The following is a 22,052-nucleotide window of genomic DNA, read 5'->3' on the forward strand; positions in this document are numbered from 1 at the left end:
CTTGTTTGTCCCACTTATCTCTTAGTTTCTATGTTGACAAAATGGTAATGTACAAACCTGGGGCCAGGCATTGGTTTCTTGGGCTCCAAGCTACAACCAATTATTGTGAATATCTATCTATATGTTTATTTAAGATGTGAAGTATCCAAATAGTGAAAGATTCTAATTTTTCATTGTTTGACAATTCCATACATATAAAAAGTGAATTTTAGTCATTTTCACCCATATTCCCTTCTCTCATCTCCTGTTCATCCCCTTGCAATCCTTCTCTCCATCAAGCCTCCTACTTTCAGGCCTTATTCTTATTTCTGACCTGTTGAATTTTAAATTAGGCTTTCTTGCTAGAGCATTGGTGGGAATTTATTAGGAGGAGCAAGGGCAACTTATCAGTGGCTACGCCCCTGAAGAGAACGATACCCCTCCTCCAAAAGTATGTAATTACCTCAGGGAGGATGAAACATCATGAGCACACCTCTCCATCCTTTATGAAATGTAGGCTGCCCCACATTCAGACGACCACAGCCTTAGTGTGTTCATGAGTATAAAGTATATGCCATGTCCAAAATATGTCTTCTTTCACCTACAGTATTTGAATTCTTCATCTCTGTATTGTTAATTGCATATGATTTTTCAGTGAAAAAACATTGATCATAATGATACTATTCAGTAACTGTATCATTTGACAGTTACATCTAGTGTCAAAAGGTGTTTCTAACCAAATAATTAATTCTTTTGAGGAAAGATGAGCATGAAGAAAACCGATTTAGTAATTGTAGTCATATACTCACAAACTGGATAAAGAGGTCATTGAAATATTTCCCCTATGAAGATTCCATACTTACTAGACACCACCCAAGGAGAGTCAAGGATAGGTATTCTTGCCTTCCATCTGAAATTGTAGCTACCTAACTATATCAGCTTCTATAATTATCTGTGTGAAAATAATTGTTTGGTGATCATTTTAAACAGAAAACATAGGTGATGATAGACTATCTACTTACATTTAAATCAAATTTTACAGCATATCAAACATAACCACTCACTTATAAAATATAGCTGCAAGGAGGGTTAGATACTCCCTAGTTCTTGCTTTCCACTAACACTTTTCAAAGAGGAGACTGAGGTTCAAAGAGGCTAAACAGCCTGTTGTAGGTAACAAGAAAAGGGAGCCACCATAATCCAAGACCTAAGCACTTTCCTTTGGGTTTGTTTGTTTGTTTGTTTTATTGTTTTACAGCATTCATATAAGAGTTTTAAAGGAATAAGAGCCTTGTGTTCTCGACTTAGAAATTCCCACAGAACTTAGTCTTTTAAACCACGGAAATAGAGTAATGAAAGACAGTCTTTAAAGTCTGGTTTACTCTCCCAGTCCTTCAATATAAGATTTGTCTTATCCTCATGTATGAAAATATTTTCAGTCTTCTACTGTACTGTAGATGCTATAAACCATAGTTATAACTGAATTCGATCTCTCATCTTCTCCATCCTTAAACTCTTTCCCCAAACTTGTCCTTAGACAAGTATTCATCAAATTCCTTCCCTGCAGGCTAGCATACCAGTAGAGTGATTCCTTCACTGCAGGCAGTGTGCTCTCTAAGAGACAGCTCTGACCAGGACACTTCTGTGCTCCAAGATCTCCCTACAACTCCACAGGTTCTCCAAGATTCCATGGGGCTTGGTTCCCAACTCCCCCATGTTTTTGTCTGAGGATCTCATCTTTAGATCCCAATATGACTTACTCATAAAAACTGATCTCTTTCCTACTTTAGTGTATTTGCTTAATAGTGCCTCTACTTAGAGCATCTTGTCTCAGATATTTATTATATGTACCTTGACATTCTGGTTTTCACTTACATTATCTAAATAGAGACCTCCATTAATCATTCACCACTTCCTTCTTCCATTCTGTATACATTTTATTCACCCTTTTTAATAGAAATTAACACTATCTGAAATGACTGTGTCAAAATTAAACACAAAGATGTTGTGTCTTGATTACAAGAATATAAGGTCCACAAGACTAGAAAACTTCTGCTTCTCATCTCAGTCTCCATAGCAGCAAAAATGTGTCTAGTACTCAGATAATGGTGAATCAGTATTTGTTTAATAAATGAATATGCTCAATTATAAATCTTCATGATTAAAAAAGTCATTTTCTGCAAACATGTGCCATTATGATTTTTACTTCCTTTTCCCCAGCAGTTATCCTGTTAACTAACTAAGCAATTCACCATTAATAGAGTCAATCAAGAAAGTAAGTCTACAGTTCAGGCTATTACAGTACATTGAATTACCCCATATATTAAAATGCCTGGAACTTGAATGTCATAGCTATTTGGCTGCAAGTTATTTACTGCTTTTGGACCAAGAGATGGCTATGCTCAAATGATCTCATAATCGCAGAAAAGCTCATGGATAGTCTATTGTTAATTATATTATTACTTTATACATTGTAGGCAATGCCTAATTAGTCCCCATAGCATTTGTGCTTAGGAATAAAGGCACCAAATTGCCTTAGAGACAGACATCATCATGAGTGCCTTTGGTACATGAATGAATCTCTGTATGTTTAAAGAGAAAGTTTACACTTTTTTTTGAGATATGTACTGTCCAGCATATTGTACTCACTAGCCAAACACTAAAACACCACCTGAGTGTATGTTTATTCAATTCAAGGTATTAGGATTATCCATAAAGTACCATGTAATGAAAAAAAGGCTTTTGGTGTGATTTAAGTTCATGTCCCATTTCCTAAGATGGACTTAAAAAATTATTTAATATTTAAAATTTTATTTGTAAAAATCTCAAAAATAATAGTATTCACATTATGAACTATTTAGAAAAAGTAAAAGAAGACAATTGATTAAAGTGAATAGTGTAATGACTATTACATTAAACTCACTGTCTATATGTTATTTATATTATTGAACATATGAAGGATCAATAAATAAGTCTTTATTGAAACTACAATGTTATAACATAATTGAGACAATGGAAGATAAAACAATGTCTGCATTATATGACATTATGATTATTTACATGAAATGGGGCATAAAAACTGCAAGTATTAAATAAAAATAAGGTAACATATTTGAGGTTTAAAAGAATGTTGCTAGGCTAGAACTACCTAACTTGTTAATAAAGGAGCATGAAAGTAAGTGGCGTAGCTAGAAAGTTAAAGTTTAGAAAGTTAGAATTAAAAGTTAAAGGAGTCTTAGATGTGAAACATTATGTTAACTCCAAGTTCCTGTTATCTAGGTCCACTGATGTTTATCTTGCATTTCTTCTACTGAATACAGCTTCTTTAGAGACTCACTCTTCAGAAAGATTTTATTATTCTCACTCTGGTGTCACCTGTGTCTGAGAATAAAAGAATTGCATTTTTTCAAGTATTTTACCATTGTCTTATACTTCACTTCTACATATTTGCAAAGGCTTAAGTGTCTCTTAGATTCAGCTTTTGTTTCCTTTGCTATAACAGTTAACTGAAAGGATATAGGATATAATGAATCAAAAGTAAGAAGTAGAGATATGAACAAATACAGTGATTTTTAAAGGAGGAAAATACATCGACTTCTAGACCACACAGAAGTGAAAAGATGTGTGGGTTACTTGTTTCCCTCACATATTTTTTTGGTATGTAGTTTGGTTTTCTTTCTTTTTTTTTTTTTTTTTTTTGCAAGTTAACACAAATTATATTCCATTATACTTGTTAAATATTTCAATAAAGGTGAGACACTAGTGCAAAATAACTGCTTTGTATAGAGAGTGGAACATTTTGCAGAGCTTTCATGGGGTGTGACCTCATTCCATTATTAATAATGCACTTTGTGAGTTCTTTCAGCCATAGATATTGCAGGATCCCGGTGAACATTAACTAATTAATCCTCCTGTCATCTCCACGAGAAAGGTAAGGCATTTATTTGATGGCACACTCTGCCATGATGAAGCTTGGGTGAAAACTACTTGACAGTGTTTGATGACTGTATGGTGACCGGGTGACAGTGAAGGTAGACTTAAAAGAAAGAGCAGTGTCAACACTCCCGGCACAGACGCCTCTCCATCTTAGAGGCAATCTATTCACTTTCTCCATATATCTGTACTGACTCAAATCTACTCCCATCTGCTCAGAAGGCACGGTGCCCAGCAAGCTTTGGTCAGATCCTTGGCACAAATCTTGGCAGATGAGCACTCTCTGGGCAGTCTGTACCCCACTGCCATGTGGCATCTGTTTTGCCAGATGCTGCACCTCTGGGTCTTTTGGTGTGTCATCCTTATTATTGCATATCTATTTACAGAACACCTGCACATCTGCTGCTATATAAATACCAAGCAACAAAGTAAATGATAAAGGATAGAACCCTCTCTGTCTTTCTGTCTCTGTCTCTCTGTCTGTCTCTGTGTCTCTGTCTGTCTCTCTCTCTTTCTTTCTAATGTGTGTAGTTGACGAAAACAAAGATACAAAGATGACAAGAATCACAATGCATTTACTGTTGTCCTCAAGGGCTTTCTTATGGTTATGATTTCTATGAGCTATAGCTGGGGAACATTAAAGCACCTATAGTTCATGTTCAAAATGAATACCTCAAAAGATATTGCTTCCAGAATCAAATAATGTAAGAGTCTTCAGGCTCAGAATTCTGAATTACAAAGTCAAAAAGGATGCAATATCTCTCCCACATAGAAGCAGTACCAGGAATATTGAGGCTGCCCTTAATGGTTCCTTTAGGTCATTGTATATTTATTTATTCAGCAGATATTTATTGAGTACCTCCAAAGTATGAGAGCCTGTGGTGGATGAACTCAGCTAGAGAGAGAGACAACACTTGGCATCTAACAGGGAATATGAGATATAAACCTATGAAAGAATGGGGTGACTCCTAAAGTATGTCAGTAGTCGGTGTCTACCACATACATGTGGTTTGGGAGCAAAAGAAAGGATAGCCTAGTGGTGAAATATGCCAATTTCCTTTCCATTTCTTCTATAGGGAAACAGAAAGAAATTTTGTATACAGAGGAACAGATATAGAAATGGCATGAAGGAAGACACAAGTCAACGCTATAGGCTTCATGGTAACTTACCTTAAAATAAGTATATAAAATAATAAAATGTATGCTTTTGCATTGCTAAATCTGATCCACATCCTTGGGTCAGTTTTATTTTTAAATGTGAACTATTTTTATTAGAAATATATGTTTGAAGGTATCTCAAGAGCATTTACCTGGCACACAAACTATTCAAGACAGAAATATGTGTTGACATGTGCCAATACAGTCAAACGTGTTTATGTAGCCTTTTACACATCTTTATCAAAATTCATAGAGGAAAATAATTAATTATCCTGGTGATATTGGAAATCAACATGTGGTTATAATGATTGCTTGCATCCCATAATCCTTTAAGAAGTTTAATAAAAGAGAAAACTAATTACAGTAAGATCAGACCAACAACTGAGTTCCAGAGTTTTGTTGGTTTCATAAGTCACTATAACCGGACTATTTAGCTGAATCAATGTAAATTGAGGCTCAAAACAGACTTTCTGATATCCATCTTGGAAGCACTCATTATGCAAACTATTTATCAGAATACCTGAAAACTAAGAGTAATTGTAAATGGCCTGATAATTCATAATTTTGTGCCAGTTTACCAGAACTCTACTATCTCCCTCAGAATTTGTTCTATATCTTATTTTCATTGTAGTGTGCAAACTGATGTGAGACAGTTAGCCCTTACAACCTCATCCCTAACACTAGAGTTTAACCATAATTGCTAAGAGAACTTGGTATTGGTTCTATTGCAAACTGGCTTAAGTAGGTTCTCTAGTGTGAAGTATGGTTAATGGTTAATTTGACATCCAACAGGCAGAGAATAGGTTCATGAAGCATAGGATTTAAAACTCCACAAAGCACTAAGGGTCATGGTACATAACTGCTGAAACTCACTCAGGATAATTACACAGCTGTGGCTAACTTGACAAGGCTTGCATCTAATCTTTTACCGCCTCTGCTGTATCTTGTATAACTACCTAGCATTACCTTTTAGAAAATTCAGGGTCCTAAATCTCTTTTTCCCCCTATTGTTAGTTATTGTGGATTATATCCTGACATTTAGGAAAAGAACTGACATGTTTTTGAAATAGTAATGATGATGCCCTCTTGCTTTTGAACTGCAGTTTACCATGCAGTCTTTGCATTTAAGTTGTAACAACATTTGATTCTTTGGAGACAGGATCATTCTGTTGTAGGTTTCCGTGTGTCCATCAGGCCATCTGGCTTATGAGCATAAGATTTTCCTGTCTCAACCTCTCATCTTATCAGAGCACTGGGGATTATATGGGTTTTGAGGTTTTGAACTCAGAACCTCATACTTGCACGGAGGCATTTTTACCTGGTAAGACAGCTCCACAGTAAATCTTTTATTCCATAAGACTTACAATGAGGTTAAAATCTATGGTATTGGTTCACAGGAGTCACAGCTGGATAGGACTATTATTTCTGTCCCTTGGTGACTTACATGGCTTTTTCTGGTACTGTGGAAACTGGACCACAATAAGGAGCCTTTCAGGTCAGATCCAGCTCAAATGATCCAGGTTCTGTGTCCCGTGTTTGCAGTGTCTTCAGCAATAGGGTATCACCTTCAGCCTCAGAGAGGCATCCAAGGGCAACAGTAGTGATCTATGAACCACAACAATGGGCATCATAGTAAGATATCCTTGACGGTACAATAGCAGCACTTGCTGATAATAACCAACAGTTGTCTGAGGGGACTTAAGCTCCACTCAATATGATGGAAATCATGCATAGTACTAAAGAAATACAGCCAATTTCCTGGGGCTAATGGGGTCTTGGATTTTAGTAGAAAGTCCTCCACTTTGCTAGACCACTTTGCTTAACTACATCCTAAATCTTATCCTTATGACCACAGATAAGTTTATCTCTCCAACTTCATCGAAGAAACTTCTCTTTACAGAAAATGGGGACAATCTCAGGAGGTCACAACTGGACACAATGCAGATATCAACAGATCATGGGGAACCTAGCCCAATCAATACATCTACATCACAGCTCCCACATCTATGGCTTAGGGATCATCCTAGAAGAAGGAGTGTAAAGACTGAAAGATCCAGAATGTCAGGAAGTCTGACTAAGACCACCTCCCTTAGAAATAAATGGCTGCAGATAGCCTCACTGGCGATGTGAGTAGCAGTCCAGTCATCCTTGTTCCACATTTAGTATCCTCCTATGAGCGAGTACATACCATATTTGTCTTTCTGAGTCTGGGTTACCTCACTCAGGATGATTTTTTCTAGATCCATCCATTTGCCTGCAAACCTCATGATGTCATTGTTTTTCTCTGCTGAGTAGTATTCCATTGTGTATATGTGCCACAATTTATTTATCCATTCTTCAGTTGAAGGGCATCTAGGCTGTTTCCAGGTTTTGGTTATTACAAACAATGCTGATATGAACATAGCTGAGCAAGTGCTCTTGTGGTATGATTGAGCATTTCTTGGGTATATGCCCAAGAGTGGTATAGCTGGATCTTGGGGGAGATTGATTACCAATTTTCTATGTAGAACTGAATGGTATTGTAAAGTAAAATAAAAGGGGAAAAAGTTTTTAAAAAAAGAAATAAATGGCTGAATAAATAAGGCCTAAATCATGACAGTATCAGTAGACATATTAACATGGAAGGGGAAAAATCTCACAGGGTCCTTCCAACAGACAAAGAACAACAGGCAAATTAAGACTGCTGAGAGAGGGTTATCCTCTCTCAGGGATGAAGTCCCTGACTGGTTATTCAATACAGCATGGTTAGCTTTAAAACTATATACAGAAAAACAGCAAAAAAAGGACTTAGCAAGTTTATTCAAATCTGTCTGTCTGTCTCTCACCTCTGTCTGTCTCTCTGTCTTTGTCTCTCTGTCTCTGTCTCTGTCTCTCTCTCTCTCTCTCTCTCTCTCTCTCTCTCTCTCTCTCTCGTGTGTGTATAATAATAATGAAGGAAAGAGAGGCAATTAATTTGAGAACAGGTGGACATGGAATAGGCTGCAGAGAGGAAAATGAAGGGAGGTAGTTATATCATTATATTAAACAAATAACAACAACAAAAAGTCCTCTTATTTTGGCCATATTGATCCCAGCTCATCAATCTGAGAACTTTTGTTTATGTGGTGTTTGTTTTACCATTTTCCTTCCCATATTCCATGGGAAAATTTCAACTGCATTGTGATGGATGCAAGATCTAAAACTGGCTGAAGTATTTCTGTACATCAGTTTGTCCACAGGGGGTCAGATACCCTGAAACTGGAGTTACAGTTATAAGTTGCTATGTGGCTACTAGGAATTGAATCTGATTCCTGTGGAACAGCAACCAGGTCTTTTAACTACTAAGCCATCTTCAGTCTCTTCAGTTTTTGTTTTTGTTTTTGTTTTGCATCATGTGAGTGATTTCATAGGTGTACAGGATATTTAAATTAGTATAAGCATGAAAATCTAGTTTTTATTGATGGCAATAACCTGTTTTCTGTTTTCTATGCCTTCCACTTTTAAAGAACGTGACTTTATTTCCTACACCACACATAGTACACCTTTATAAGACATTTTAAAAATGTACTTATTTAGCCCGGCGGTGGTGGTGCACGCCTTTAATCCCAGCACTCGGGAGGCAGAGGCAGGCGGATCTCTGTGAGTTCAAGGCCAGTCTGGGCTACCAAGTGAGTTCCAGGAAAGGCACAAAGCTACACAGAGAAACCCTGTCTCGAAAAACTAAAAAAAAAAAAAAGTACTTATTTTAATTTTTTTGAGATTATACTTTCATATCCTCCCATATATTCCTCCTTGCTCTCTTTCAAGTGCTTGACCTCTTTTTATTCTAAAGAAGGACAATTGACGTGCTAATGTGGACAAGGGAAAGCCCAAGAGGCCTCCACCTTCTATGACATTCTAAGGACACTAACTCTATGCTCATGATCATTGCATTCTTGAATTTCTAACTATTTTAACAATTTTGACAGTAGATTTATTGGTGCAGTCAGTGGATAGCCAGGATGAATTGTGTGTGTGTGTGTGTGTGTGTGTGTGTGTGTGTGTGTGTGTGTGTGTGTATGTTGCTCAGATCTCAAAACATGTGATTTAAGAAAATTCCCCAAATCACAGAACAGAAAGGCATTCAAGCCAGCTGCTGGTTCCATTCTTGAAGTGTTACTCTCTGAACAGTTACTAATGTAGGTGATGTCTTTTAAATGTGACAAATTTGACAGCTGTTCTGTTCTGCATCAAAATAACAGAAGGGGTGAAATATTAATGAAGTTTAACCTTAATGTCCAGAAATGATAGAAAAAAAGTTGCAGTTAAGAGTCGAAAGAAGCATGAAATGTGGATCGGGAGTCTAATCAATGCCAGAGCCCAGTTGTCTCATCTTTAGAATGAGAAGCATTATACTACCCTAGAAAGCTGAGATGCAACAATTCAGATGAAATATGCAGGGGACAATGTAGATCAGAGTACCAACTCATATTACAGATTATTTATTGCTAGTGTTCCTGGCCACATGACGGCAACATGCAAAAACTTTATTCCAAAGACATTGCAATTAAGCCTCTGGCTTCCCTCTGCATTCTGCTATAAGGTATCTGGACACTTCTGTGGGGATAAGATGAAGGCAGACATCAGGATAGCTCCATCCATCTCACATAAGGTCTCCTATCACTAAAGTGATGGGAATTGGCATTTGGTTCTAATGTTACTTGTGGAGAAAATCTGATCATATGGCCCAGAGCATTCCAGCCTGCAGCCTAAGTCATCAGCTTTTCCCCCACATCCCCTATTTTTCCTGCTTGTTCGCTTGATCAGTGTATCATTCATGAATAATCCCCTAATCCTCCTGGAAATTGCTATAAGCTACTTAATACCTTCTAACAAATCCTTTCCTGTTTCAATTTATGGGAATTAATTATGGAGACTGCAAATGCTATCTCCAATCAAGACTTTATCTGAAAAGCATGTTGGAAACAATAATGCTATGCCAGTTATTTTCAAAGGAAGAATTATATTCATTTACTTCAAAACACAATAAAATAACTTAGGACATGAACCTCAAGGATTAGATTGCTTGGCATGTATGTAACACACATTGGTACCCACAGTTTATTTTCTAGATAAAGTTCAGACTAAAATTCTCACCAGAAAAGTGAATATAAAATGCATGATATCATTTTACACAAACTTTCTGGTCAAGAATCCTCATACTCACTTACTTCCCATCATCAGTGAAGACTGATGTTTAAAGTCAAACTAAATATTCATGTGCATGGTATTGAGGAGCATCAATATAAAAGGACTTTATCAGTATATAATATAGAAATAAAACGCACATATCAGAAGTTAATTATTTAGTATTTGTGGTTGTAAGATAATTCAGAAGATAAAACTGAATTCATAGCTGTTTTGAAGCTGAGAAATAGAATAAGCTCTATTTCCTGGCATAACTGAATGTGGGAAACTACATCTGGCTTTCATTCTCCTCACTGTGTCTTTGTTTCATTTCTCTGCAGGTAAGTAACTTCTACAAGCCAGATACGTATACACGCCCAGTGGCATAACCTCACACCCATGCACCTTCTTGTAAGTTCAAGTTGTAAAGTATTGCTCATTAACTTGAACCCCATGATCACTTCTGTGCCAGCTGTCATGGTCTGATAGAGCCTGTGCTAGGCCTGAGCTGGTTCTTATGAGCAGCAGGGTGTTTGGAACTAGGCTTGGTACAGTGGCATCAGAAGAGGAGAGAGGAGAAGACATTACCCCCAATCTACCTGAAGGACTACACATCAGATAAACAAAGGTCCATTGTGAGACTTCCCTTGATTTTATAGAATAAAAGGCATTTTTAGAGCTCATTTCTATGAACTGTAAACCACATCTCTATATGTTCCTTTATTATGTACTTTCCACCTGTCCTTTCTATTCATCTCAGCATGCAAATTCTTTCCTCTCTATGAGATATTGTACACATAAAAGAATATGCTAACATAAACATTTCACAAGGTCCAAGTAAACAAAGACCTACAGACACAAGTCTAGCACCTTCCAAAAGAAAACAATATAGGCCGGGCGGTGGTGGCGCACGCCTTTAATTCCAGCACTCGGGAGGCAGAGGTAAGTGGATCTCTGTGAGTTCGAGGCCAGCCTGGTCTACAAGTGAGTTCCAGAAAGCGCAAAGCTACACAGAGAAACCTGTCTCGAAAAAAAAAAAAAAAAAAAAAAAAAAAAAAAAAAAAAAGAAAACAATATAGAAACAATTTTAGTACCTGATAGTATAGTCTATTACATCTGACAACAGAAACCAGTGATTAAATTATCTCATTGAGTGTTTTTAGTCACTTACATAAATAATGACTACAGATATTATAGTAAATTTTATTCATTTCATTATGGATATATCTGTTGTATAGAGGAAAAAAACAATTCTGCAAAATACAAATTTTAACTCATAGAGTCATTAAGATACAAAAAAAGTAGATGTTTAGCTAGTTAATGGGATACTTAGTTTGCTTTCTTCATTCTTGTGGAAGTCACTCTTGGGAGATAAGCTGATGAGGTCATTTTGATGAATTGTGAAATGTCATAAGTTGTTTGGATCTGTGGTATGACTAAGTCACTCAAGCTAAAGATAACACATTAAGCAGAAAACCATAGGGAGTGCATCCATCTGTTCTAAGACATAAGACTGAAATGTTCAGATTCCTAACAGAATACAGGGAATGAAGCTCTGAGTCTCTCCTTCTTGAGCTTTGCACATACCAGCAGTTATAGCATTCCTCCTATAAACCTGTTGAATTTACAAATTCAGGGCATTTTAACAGTGTTCCCCATCCTAGTTAAGGGCATAGCCTGCTCTTCCTTGCTACAAAAAGTTTATCTTGCCTGAGGTCCCTAGAGATATATCTCATGCTAACATACAGGTTTCCTTGGAAGTATGCAATTAACCCATGCAATGCACCTGAATTTGAAAAATAAGTTGTGTTTCAGGATTTTTTTTTACATCTGATATAATTTTCCCCTGATAGTACCTTCTGTCTGTGCACATAGCTAAGTGATAGTTTTTAGCTTTAAACCCTCTGTGTTGTACATAATGCCTATAACTTTACAAGAAAAAATTTTCATTCATATCATGTATAGCACTTTCAAAATGTTATATTTTGGTGTTCTTGCAAAAATACTGTGAGATACACAGGGCAGAAAAACAGTTCCTCCCAACTGTTTTTTCCAACTTTTCCATCCTACCAATAGATGAAAAGACGGGGTAAATGGCACTCCAAACTTTTCCAATTTTAAGTTAGAAGCCTTCACCTTCCCTCATGACAGAACAAAGATACCTGTAAAAGGCCAATGATTTTGAAACACACTCTAGAAATTATTTTCTTTTGTAAGCCTGTACTGAAATTCAACATGTAAAACCAGTAATAAGAATATGGCTTATATGGGAATTAGGACATGTGTTTCTTAATGTCTTATTACTGAGGGAAAATTACTAAAAAAAAAAAAAAAAATTATTCTGCCTCACTGTTTCAAAGATTCTATCTATTCTTATGCGTGGCTTTCTCCATCATCCCCGGGCCTGTGGTGAGGTGGGACATCACCATGGAAGAACATGGCATGCGTACCTCAAGATATCCAAGTAGCAATAAGATTACAAGGAGCTGGGGACATGACCTTAGAGACCTTCTTCCTCTAACTAGTTCCCACTTACTAAGAGCCCATTCACATATTAAAAATAAATCAATGGATTAACCCATTGATGAGTTAGTGCCTTCACAAGCCAATCAACTTTTAATAGTGCAGTCAGTTGGCATGAAGCTTGCAAAACATGGGCCTGTGGTGACATTTTATATACAAACCATAACAGAGGACCAAGGGTCCATGCTACAGTGATATCTCCCGTGTCTTTTTGAAAGGCCTGTCAAGGAATACCATCTGAGAATCACAGAACTAGCATGGGTACTACCTCATCTTCCCCTCACCCAAGAGTGCAGAGCACTGCAAAACAGTGTGCTGAAATGTTGATCCCTTCTGCCTCAGGAGTATCCAGGAAATCTCTTATTTCTGCACAGTCTCCTCCACCCAGTCTCCTCCACCCTTTTGTTTTTATTTAAATGTGTGAGACAACTATAAATTAAATACAAATAGTTTTCACTGCAGAAAGTTAGAAAGAACTCAAAACACAAAATTACTGTTTCCTCCACAGATTCAAATTAACCTCACTGATATTTCTATAGTTAACTCTCTGACCTGGATATTAAGACCATTCTGTATTTATTCATTACTGGTTATACAAATCTTTAGTTTCTCCAAAGCTGCTATCCCAGACAAAGAGTGGATTTCCAAAGGCTTCCTATTTCCTATTTGGACTTCCACCTGGTGTCTGCTTAACATCTTAGATGATATTTATTGAAGATGACTTTAGTTGCCACTTCCTTTTCCAGGGCAATACTTAATAAAATCTTCCCCTGACTTTGTGGTATGCTGGTATTCAATTTGTTTCTTTAGTTTCAGTTTTAGCTGTCATCTTCACACCAAGGAACCATCAGTTCACTGTTTCTTTTTACTCCAGCTCCTTTACACACAATACTGCTTACACCTGGTATCTTAGTTTGCTTTCTATTATTGTGAGAAAACAGTGACCCAAAGCAACTCTGAGAAGAAAGGGCTTATTTGCCTTTCACACCCTAATTACTCACAATCCATCACTGAAGGGGACTATGGCAGAAACTCAAGGAAGTCAGGGAACTAAGTCCAACAACTGAAGCAGAGGCATTAGAAGTACATTTCTTACTAGCTTGCTTCTCATGGCTCGCTCAGCCTGTTTTCTAATATAAGCCAGAATTGACCACCAGGCTTTGGATCACCTATAGCAACCTGGTCCCTTCCATATTAATCATTCCATAAGAAAAAATAAAAGCCCCAGAAAACTTGCATATAGAAAAATCTAATAGGAGTATTTCCTCAATTAAGATTCCTTCTTCCAAGATGTCACTCAGATGTGTCAAGTTGACAAAATAATAATAATAATAGTAATAATTATAATAATAATAATAATCAGCACATCTGGGTTCCAAGAACTTCCTCTCTCTTCACTTAACTTCATTATTCAGCCTTTCTCCCAGATTCCTTATGGAGCCACTCTTGGTGCCACAATGAGACTGGCCTTTCCAACTTTGTATCATGTGCCTTTGCTTCATGACATGTTTTACTCTTGTAATTCACATGTATTTGTATGTTTAATTATTGCTGGTCACCCCAATCAAATTTTCAGGCATATTATAGGAAAAATCATGTCATGATTTCCCTTCACTAATTTTTATTCATGGCACATAGTAGACCATTAAAGACTTGATAAATACATGAATAAAACATTGATGATGATGATGATGATGATGATGATGATGATGATGATGATTGTGATGCTATCTTAAGCTTGGAAGAGATTAAGCAAATTCTGGGTATCTTCTTTTGCACCCAGGAAGGCCATACTGAAAATAGGTAACAGCTCTCCCGCTTCCCATCACCCTGTCCTCTCTTCTACCTTTGACTCTGATATCTCTTTGAATGTCTCTGTTGTTTTTCCTGAAGTACATGAACAAAAACAAATCAGCTGGATCAAGAACAGAGAGGGAGAACAAGGAATAGGAGACCATGGTAAATGAAGACCACATGAGAAAAGGAAGAAACAAAGTGCTAGAGAGGCCCACAGAAATCCACAAAGATACCACCACAATGGACTGCTGGCAATGGTCGAGAGACAGCCAGGACTGACCTACTCTGGTGATGGGATGGCCAAACACCCTAATAGTCGTGCTAGAAACCCCATCCAACGACTGAGGGATTTGGATGCAGAGAGATCCATGGCTAGGCCCAGGGTGGAGCTCCGGGAGTCTAATTAGTGAGAAAGAGGAGGGTTTATATGAGCGAGAATTGTTGAAACCAAGGTTGGATAAAGCACAGGGACAAATAGCCAAACGAGTGGAAACACATGAACTATGAACCAAAGGCTGAGGGGCCCCCAACTGGATCAGGCCCTCTGAATAGGTGAGACAATTGATTGGCTTGATCTGTTTGGGAGGCATCTAGGCAGTGGTACCAGGTCCTGTGCTCATTGCATGAGCTGGCTGTTTGAAACCTGGGGCTTATGCAGGGACGCTTGGCTCAGTCTGGGAGGAGGGGACTGGACCTGCCTAGACTGAGTCTACCAGGTTGATCTCAGTCCTGCGGGGGGGGGGGGGGGGGCTGTGCCCTTGAGGAGGTGGGAATGAGGGGTGGGCTGAGGGGAAGGGGAGGAGGCCAGGAGGGGGGAGAACAAGGGAATCTGTGGCTGATATGTAGAACTGAACGGTATTGTAAAATAAAATAAAAGGAAAAAAAACAAAAAAACAAAAAACCAACAAACAAAAAACAAAATAAAGAATAAGACACAATAAAACAAATAAATACCCACAGCAATGATTATGATCATGATTAAAAAACCCTTCAAATCATTGGTTCAACTTATTATTACCCACTTTCTCCAAGCATGAATCTATGTTATTTAATTTATAAATGTCTCATTTTGAAAAGAACTCTTTCTTACTCAAAGTGAGAAAGTATATTTTTAATTGTTGTGCATCTGTCAGTGTTTTTGTTTAAAAGCCCCTTTGTCTCTTTGCAATTTATCTATCTGTCTATCTATCTATCTATCTATCTATCTATCTATCTATCTATCTATCTATACATACTTTCCAAAAGAGAAAACAAGTATGCTTTGGACCAACCCAAGACTTGCAGTTCTGGGGTAGTTCTGTTCTTGTGCTGAACAGAGTTCAAGAACAAAGTTCTAGAGCAGAGACAGGTTTTAAATTGATCCGTTCACTGTATAGAACATCCTTGAGAAGCAAATCACCAAGCTTTCCAGATTAAGGTCATGGGGGAGTGGTGAGGGGGAGAATTTCTAATAGTGTGAGAGCCCCCAATACCAAAGTAATAAAGTAAACACAGAGCAGGAGATACAATGATCTGCTTCCAAGTTATTGTTGTTCTTTGTTGGTATTTTGTTTTTGTTTTGTTCTTTAATACATCTCATTCAGTTTATAGAGCTGATATCCAGAAGTTAGTTTATTTAGAAGTCAGAGGGAAACTCCATAAAGGTAATGCTGAGCTACTAACATCTACAGATGGTCAGACCTAACATTATGAAAAGGAGAAGGCCAAGACATTGTTTTTGTAGATATAATGCTCCAGGTCTGGGGCAACTTGGTCTATAGCACACTTTCACAAATAAATAAATCAGAGCTTAATCAAGGCAGTAAGACAATTTCACAACTTGGAAAATATATGAGCTCTCTGGTAACACTACAGGAGTGGAATCAGCAAGGTCTAGATGATAGGAAATTCAATAAGACATTTTAGAGAAAATTATTTAGAACTTGAGATCTCCCTCAACAGTTTGTAAAATAAGGAACAAAGTACACAATATGGAAAAGAAAAGAGTATATTGTCAACTATAATACATGAAAATTAACCAAGTATAATGTTTAAACTCTTATTCAAGCTAGCCAAACATAAGAATAATTATAGGATAATTAGTGAAATCTGAACATAGTTTGGAAAATAGTTAAAATTATTCTGGCCAAATCAGTAATAAATAATACTAAGCCAATATTAGTTTTAATTGACTTGATGAAATAGTTGATTACATTATCACTAAGGTATTAGGTTAATCAGAGTCACTATCTCTTAAAAATACAAATAGAATTATCTAATGCATGAGGAATACAACTGTATAATCTAAGAGTCAAAACAGGATTAGCCACATGCTGTTAAAACTGGATGCCAGACATACAGAGATTTATGATATCAGTCTCTCTACCTTTGTGTGGTTTTGAACACTTTCATGATAAAACATTAAACAATGACAAATAACCATGACTTCCAGGCTTTAAAAAAAAAGGCCCAAATGATCCAAACAGCAATAAATCAATGAATTCATGAAAAATGTGCAAAAAAAATTTGCACATAGCAAGGAGAACTAGGCTTGAGCTCAGCAAGATGAAAGCAAAAGCCAAAATATCAAACAAAGTTATAAATTACCTCTGTAGCCTAAGCCAGAAGTTGTAATGGCCAGGAAGTAAAGAGTTCTATAATGAAAGTCAATCAGAAGAAAAAAAAAAAAACGCTTTGAAAAATTAAAACTTCACATAACCATAAGTACAATCTTAGAGAATTAACAATGCAAAGTCAAATTAGAATTTAAACATAAGTTTTTATATTCTTTTTAAAAAGCAATTTATCTTTCATGCCTCATTAAAATTATATTCTTCATAGTTTTTCGTCCTATTCTTTTCAGTGATTACTTTGTTAGACAAGGCTCGAATTTTGCCCATTGTACTAAGAAATGAGAGCCAGGATGGGGAACTGAAACTGGCATGGGCAGTGTGAGTCCAGGTGTAAAGAAAGCTTAGTGCTTGGACAAAAATTTACCACTCTGCTCATGCCACTCTATGCATTTCAGCTCAGAGCCAGGAAGAAATCTATCAAAGAAAAGTAATAAGATATGTATAAATAGCAGGCAACAGTTTTAAAAGTCTTTAGGAACCAGAGTATATCTTGAAACTTTAGGCTTCATCTTTGAAAATTGGACTTCTAGGTACAATTAATTACATGTTAACATTTGGCATCTTGTGTAAATAGGAAAAATGAGACTGAGATAATCTGGCTCTAAGCGAGCTAAGAAAGTCTGTAAGGTTCCTGCATGCAAATATGTGAAAGGTAAATAGATACCATCACTGGAATTAAATGGGCGTTGTCTCAGTGAGGAACTAGTGTGAATCAGTGATGGAGACTGGGTCAAATCTGAGTCTTGTGGCCTTCAAACAGGGTGTTGCCATGGCTTCATTCCAGCCAACAGTTCCAAAACTTAAGCACAAGATTTTTTTTTTCCATTTTTAGAGACAGCCAGAAATCTAGACATGATAAGAATGTCAAATATTACAGGTTCATATCATTAGCAAGACTTCCTCTCAGTAGCCTTTGTGGGCCATCATCATGTCTGTAAAGTCCAACTGTTATTCATATTCTGCCTGGGAATCACATTTTTCTAAATCATTATTTCATATCACCTTCCTCCCATGAATTTGATACTTAATTTGAAATAGTTTACTCAATTTATTATTTTATGACCCTGCTATCATCATGTTTTAATCTTTCACTGGTAATCTTTTAAAATATGTACTATTTTCAAATGTTCCATTTCTGTCAAATATTTTGCCAAGGAGAACATAAAAGTGAAAATTAACCTCTGAGAATGTAGCTGGAGAGGAAAGCTTGTTGACTGAAGCATGAACTGTGAATAAAATGTTTCCTTTTCTTGCACCAGTTAGAATACCATAATAGTGAAATTCAAGCTAAAACTTTCATTCCACATGAACTTCCAAAGAGTAAATGGCAAACAAGATACTTCTCTCACTAGAACAGAAGATACTGTAGATCACTATGCTTAACTTATACTCAAGGGATAAAAAAATCCAATATTATCCCTACTAGTTGGTGAGTAATGCTATAATCATGTAAGATGCTAAGACCAGTGTCTCTAATACTAAGCCTTGACCTCAAGGGGCACATAAGTGAATGAAACACCTGAGAGTAAATCTGGCATTGCACTGGTGCTTATTCATTGAGTCTTCAGAGCCACCATGATAAAAAGTAGAAGACCCACAAGTTCATGGGGGAGACAGGTTATTATATACAGAGAGGATTGGGACAGAAATTGGAAATTGGCTTCCAGTCTCAGCGGCTCTGCTGCCAACAAGCTATAAAAATTCTTTCTTCACTAGTTCATTATTTATTTACTGTTTATACCTTGCCTATTTCCAAAACAGATTGGAAGTGGCTTTCAATAAAAACCACTAATGTATCAGAACTCTTTTACAAGGTAATAACAAAGATAAAAAAGCACGGAAGACAAAGAAAGTTACAGCAGCAAATCTAAGCTGTGGGAATACACTGAAATAGGGAAAGTGCTGATGTGAGCTTCACAGCCAGATGGAGCCGGAAGTGAGACACATGGTTGTCACAATCCAAGGCTGTCAATTCCTCACTCACACAAAAGGGGCAGTGGGATTGAGACTGCCCTGCAAACACAAGGTCATTCCTAAATTCAGGTGTTTCTTTTACAAATAAAGTGATTTGTATGTTTCTGAAAACGTGCCCTCACTTTCTGTATGGTAAAGCACTCTCACAGAAATTAAAGGAAAATGTAATATTGGTCCTTTGACTAATAGCAATGCAATTCTAAAGCCAGAGAAGTATAAGAATAAGGAGAAATGCTAATGAAAATCCCTGTAAATAATTTAATTTAAATTGCAAATAATTAAAATTTCAAAAAAGAATGGTATTTTGAAGACTACTCAAAAAGGGCAGGGGACTTCTATGTAAACTGATGAAAACAAGTACACAGAAAGTTTGAAATTTGTAAATTAATAATAAAATGCACACAGATCAGGCAAAATGAGTAATTAGAACCTGAGGTCAGAGCATGAAATCAAATTGAAACAAGACAAAGAACATGGACTGCAGAACTGTGTTCCTCAACAGACTGCAGTCCTCAGCTGCATTCATACACTTTCAGTTGCTGTTGCTTAATGAGGCCAGCTACGAAAGTGCTCAGGGGAAAATACGAACCAACATGACATTCATCTTGTGTTGACATGATACCCCTATTTTCTAGGCGATATGAACTATTTCCTATCAGAGAAAATCACTGTAGCACAACGAGCTGTATATTCTTATGGACTCCTGTTAGAAATGTACAGGTAAGGTTCACAGTGGGAGTAGACTGTGATGCCTTGTGAACTACCAGAACAACCTCTCAGATAAAATGTATCTTTTGCACAATTGTGGAACAGCTTTTATGGGTAAAACCAGGTTTTGTTTGTTTGTTTGTTTTTGTTTGTTTTTTTTTCTGATTGGATTTTAGGTCCTAGCTAAAAACAAAACAAAACAAACAGACAAATGATAGGAGAGGTCATAAACTTTAGGAGACAACAGTGCTGCAGTTTCACTAACCTCAAACAGCACTAAACAGCCTTCCAAACATATGTTTATATCTGTAGATAATTGTCACTCTCAGCTTCAGTCAGGGAAGCTTCTCTTTCCAGTGAACTTTAGTGAACACAGAGATTGGTGACTGCACAGGGTGCTGGTGAGAAGCGACAGTTGAGCGCTCAGCCCTAAACAAGACATTTATACAATCACCTTTAAGATTCAGGTAACATTGCCAAAAAGATAGAAATAATGTAAGAGTTGTAAAATAGAAAGAAGGAATGCCAAGTGCCATGCTCTGGGCTGTGCACAGCTATGGCAATCACTAACTTTCAATAACTACGAATGTTTGCCACTTGTCTGCCCAAGAATGGGCTCATAAACAGGCAATCACACTCCTTGTGACAGGAAAGAAAAAAAGAAAGAAAGAAAGAAAGAAAGAAAGAAAGAAAGAAAGAAAGAAAGAAAGAAAGAAAGAAAGAAAGAAAGAAAGAAAGAAAGAAAGAGGAAGGAAGGAAGGAAGGAAGGAAGGAAGGAAGGAAGGAAGGAAGGAAGGAAGGAAGGAAGGAAGGAAGGAAGGAAGGAAGGAAGGAAGGAAGGAAGGAAGGAAGGAAGGAAGACAAAGGTGAATACAAAGCAGCCATCTGTGACTAGGACACAATGGGTCTCAGTTGACCTGATGACTCATGTCTCTGTCATGATATCTTTGCAGCTTTGAAACTGGACAGGACAAAGCAGAAATGTTAAATCATTCATGATACTGTTGTAGAGAGCTGTGTGTAGCCACGCCTCAAATATGGCTCTGGCTTCTGCCTTCCACCCTCCCGATGGTGAGTGCTCTCTGTGATAAACAACTCCTTATTTGGCTAAGGCTAAGGATTTGGCTTGCTTCCGCGTACCTGGACCTATCCGCAGTACCCACGTGGCAGATTGGGGTTGGCTGCCCAGAAGCTATTTAGGTTGTGGGTTGGCTTTCCCCGGGGTCAGAAGATTGTTTCAAGGTTCCTGAATAAACTGCTTGGAGAAGAGCCTAGTGTTGTGTCTTCCTTGCTGGTCGAGGCGGACTCGACATATTGTTATTGCTTTTACTGTATAGAGAAGTACTAAAAGGCTAGGGAAATATAACAAAACAAGTGGTCTGGGACAGTCATGGACTCAAGAAGTTATTCATAGAAAATGAACAGGAGAATGAAGGTGTCAAAATTGAGAAAAAACAAACAACACAGCAAAAATTCCCATAATATACCCAGGAAACAGGCAGGTAAGCCACTGAAAAGTTCCCAGAGGTTTCAGAAGAAAATCAAAGAACACTTGTTTAGCTGAAAGAGGATACATGGTATTGTATATATGTGCAGCTTTTTAAAAATTGAAGGGGTGGATATGCATAGTCATCCTCCCATTTAAAGATGGACTTACTTTATTAATTTTTAAGTTTATTTTGTATACCAACCACAGTTCTCCTTCCTCTCCTCCTGTTCCCTCTCCCTACCTCCTTTCTATCCACCCCACCCCTCATCCACTCCTCAGAAAGGGTAAGACCTCCCATGGGAGTCAACAAAGCATGGCATACCAAGTTGAGACAGGACTAAGTTCCTCCCCGCTGCATCAAGGCTGAACAAGGCATCCTAGCATAGGAAATAGGTTCCAGAAAGCATGTGTCAGGGACAGATCTTGGTCCTCCTGCTCCTGCTAGGAGTTCCACAAACAGACCAAGATCCACAATTATCACCAACATGCAAAGGGCATGTTGACCCCCACTCCTTGCTCATATAATCCCCCTCCCTCTCTTCGACTAGACTCCCAGAGTTCAGTCCAGTGCTTGGCTGTGGATCTCTGAATCTGCTTCCATCAGTTACTGTATGAAGGTTCTATGATGACAATTAGGGTAATCACCAATCTGATTTCAGGAGGCCAGTTCAGGCACACTATCCATTACTCCTAGAAGTCTTAGCTGAGGTCATCCTTGTAGATTCCTAGGAATT

This window comes from Peromyscus leucopus, chromosome 1 (assembly GCF_004664715.2).
Source record: "Peromyscus leucopus breed LL Stock chromosome 1, UCI_PerLeu_2.1, whole genome shotgun sequence".
NCBI lineage: Eukaryota > Metazoa > Chordata > Mammalia > Rodentia > Cricetidae > Peromyscus > Peromyscus leucopus.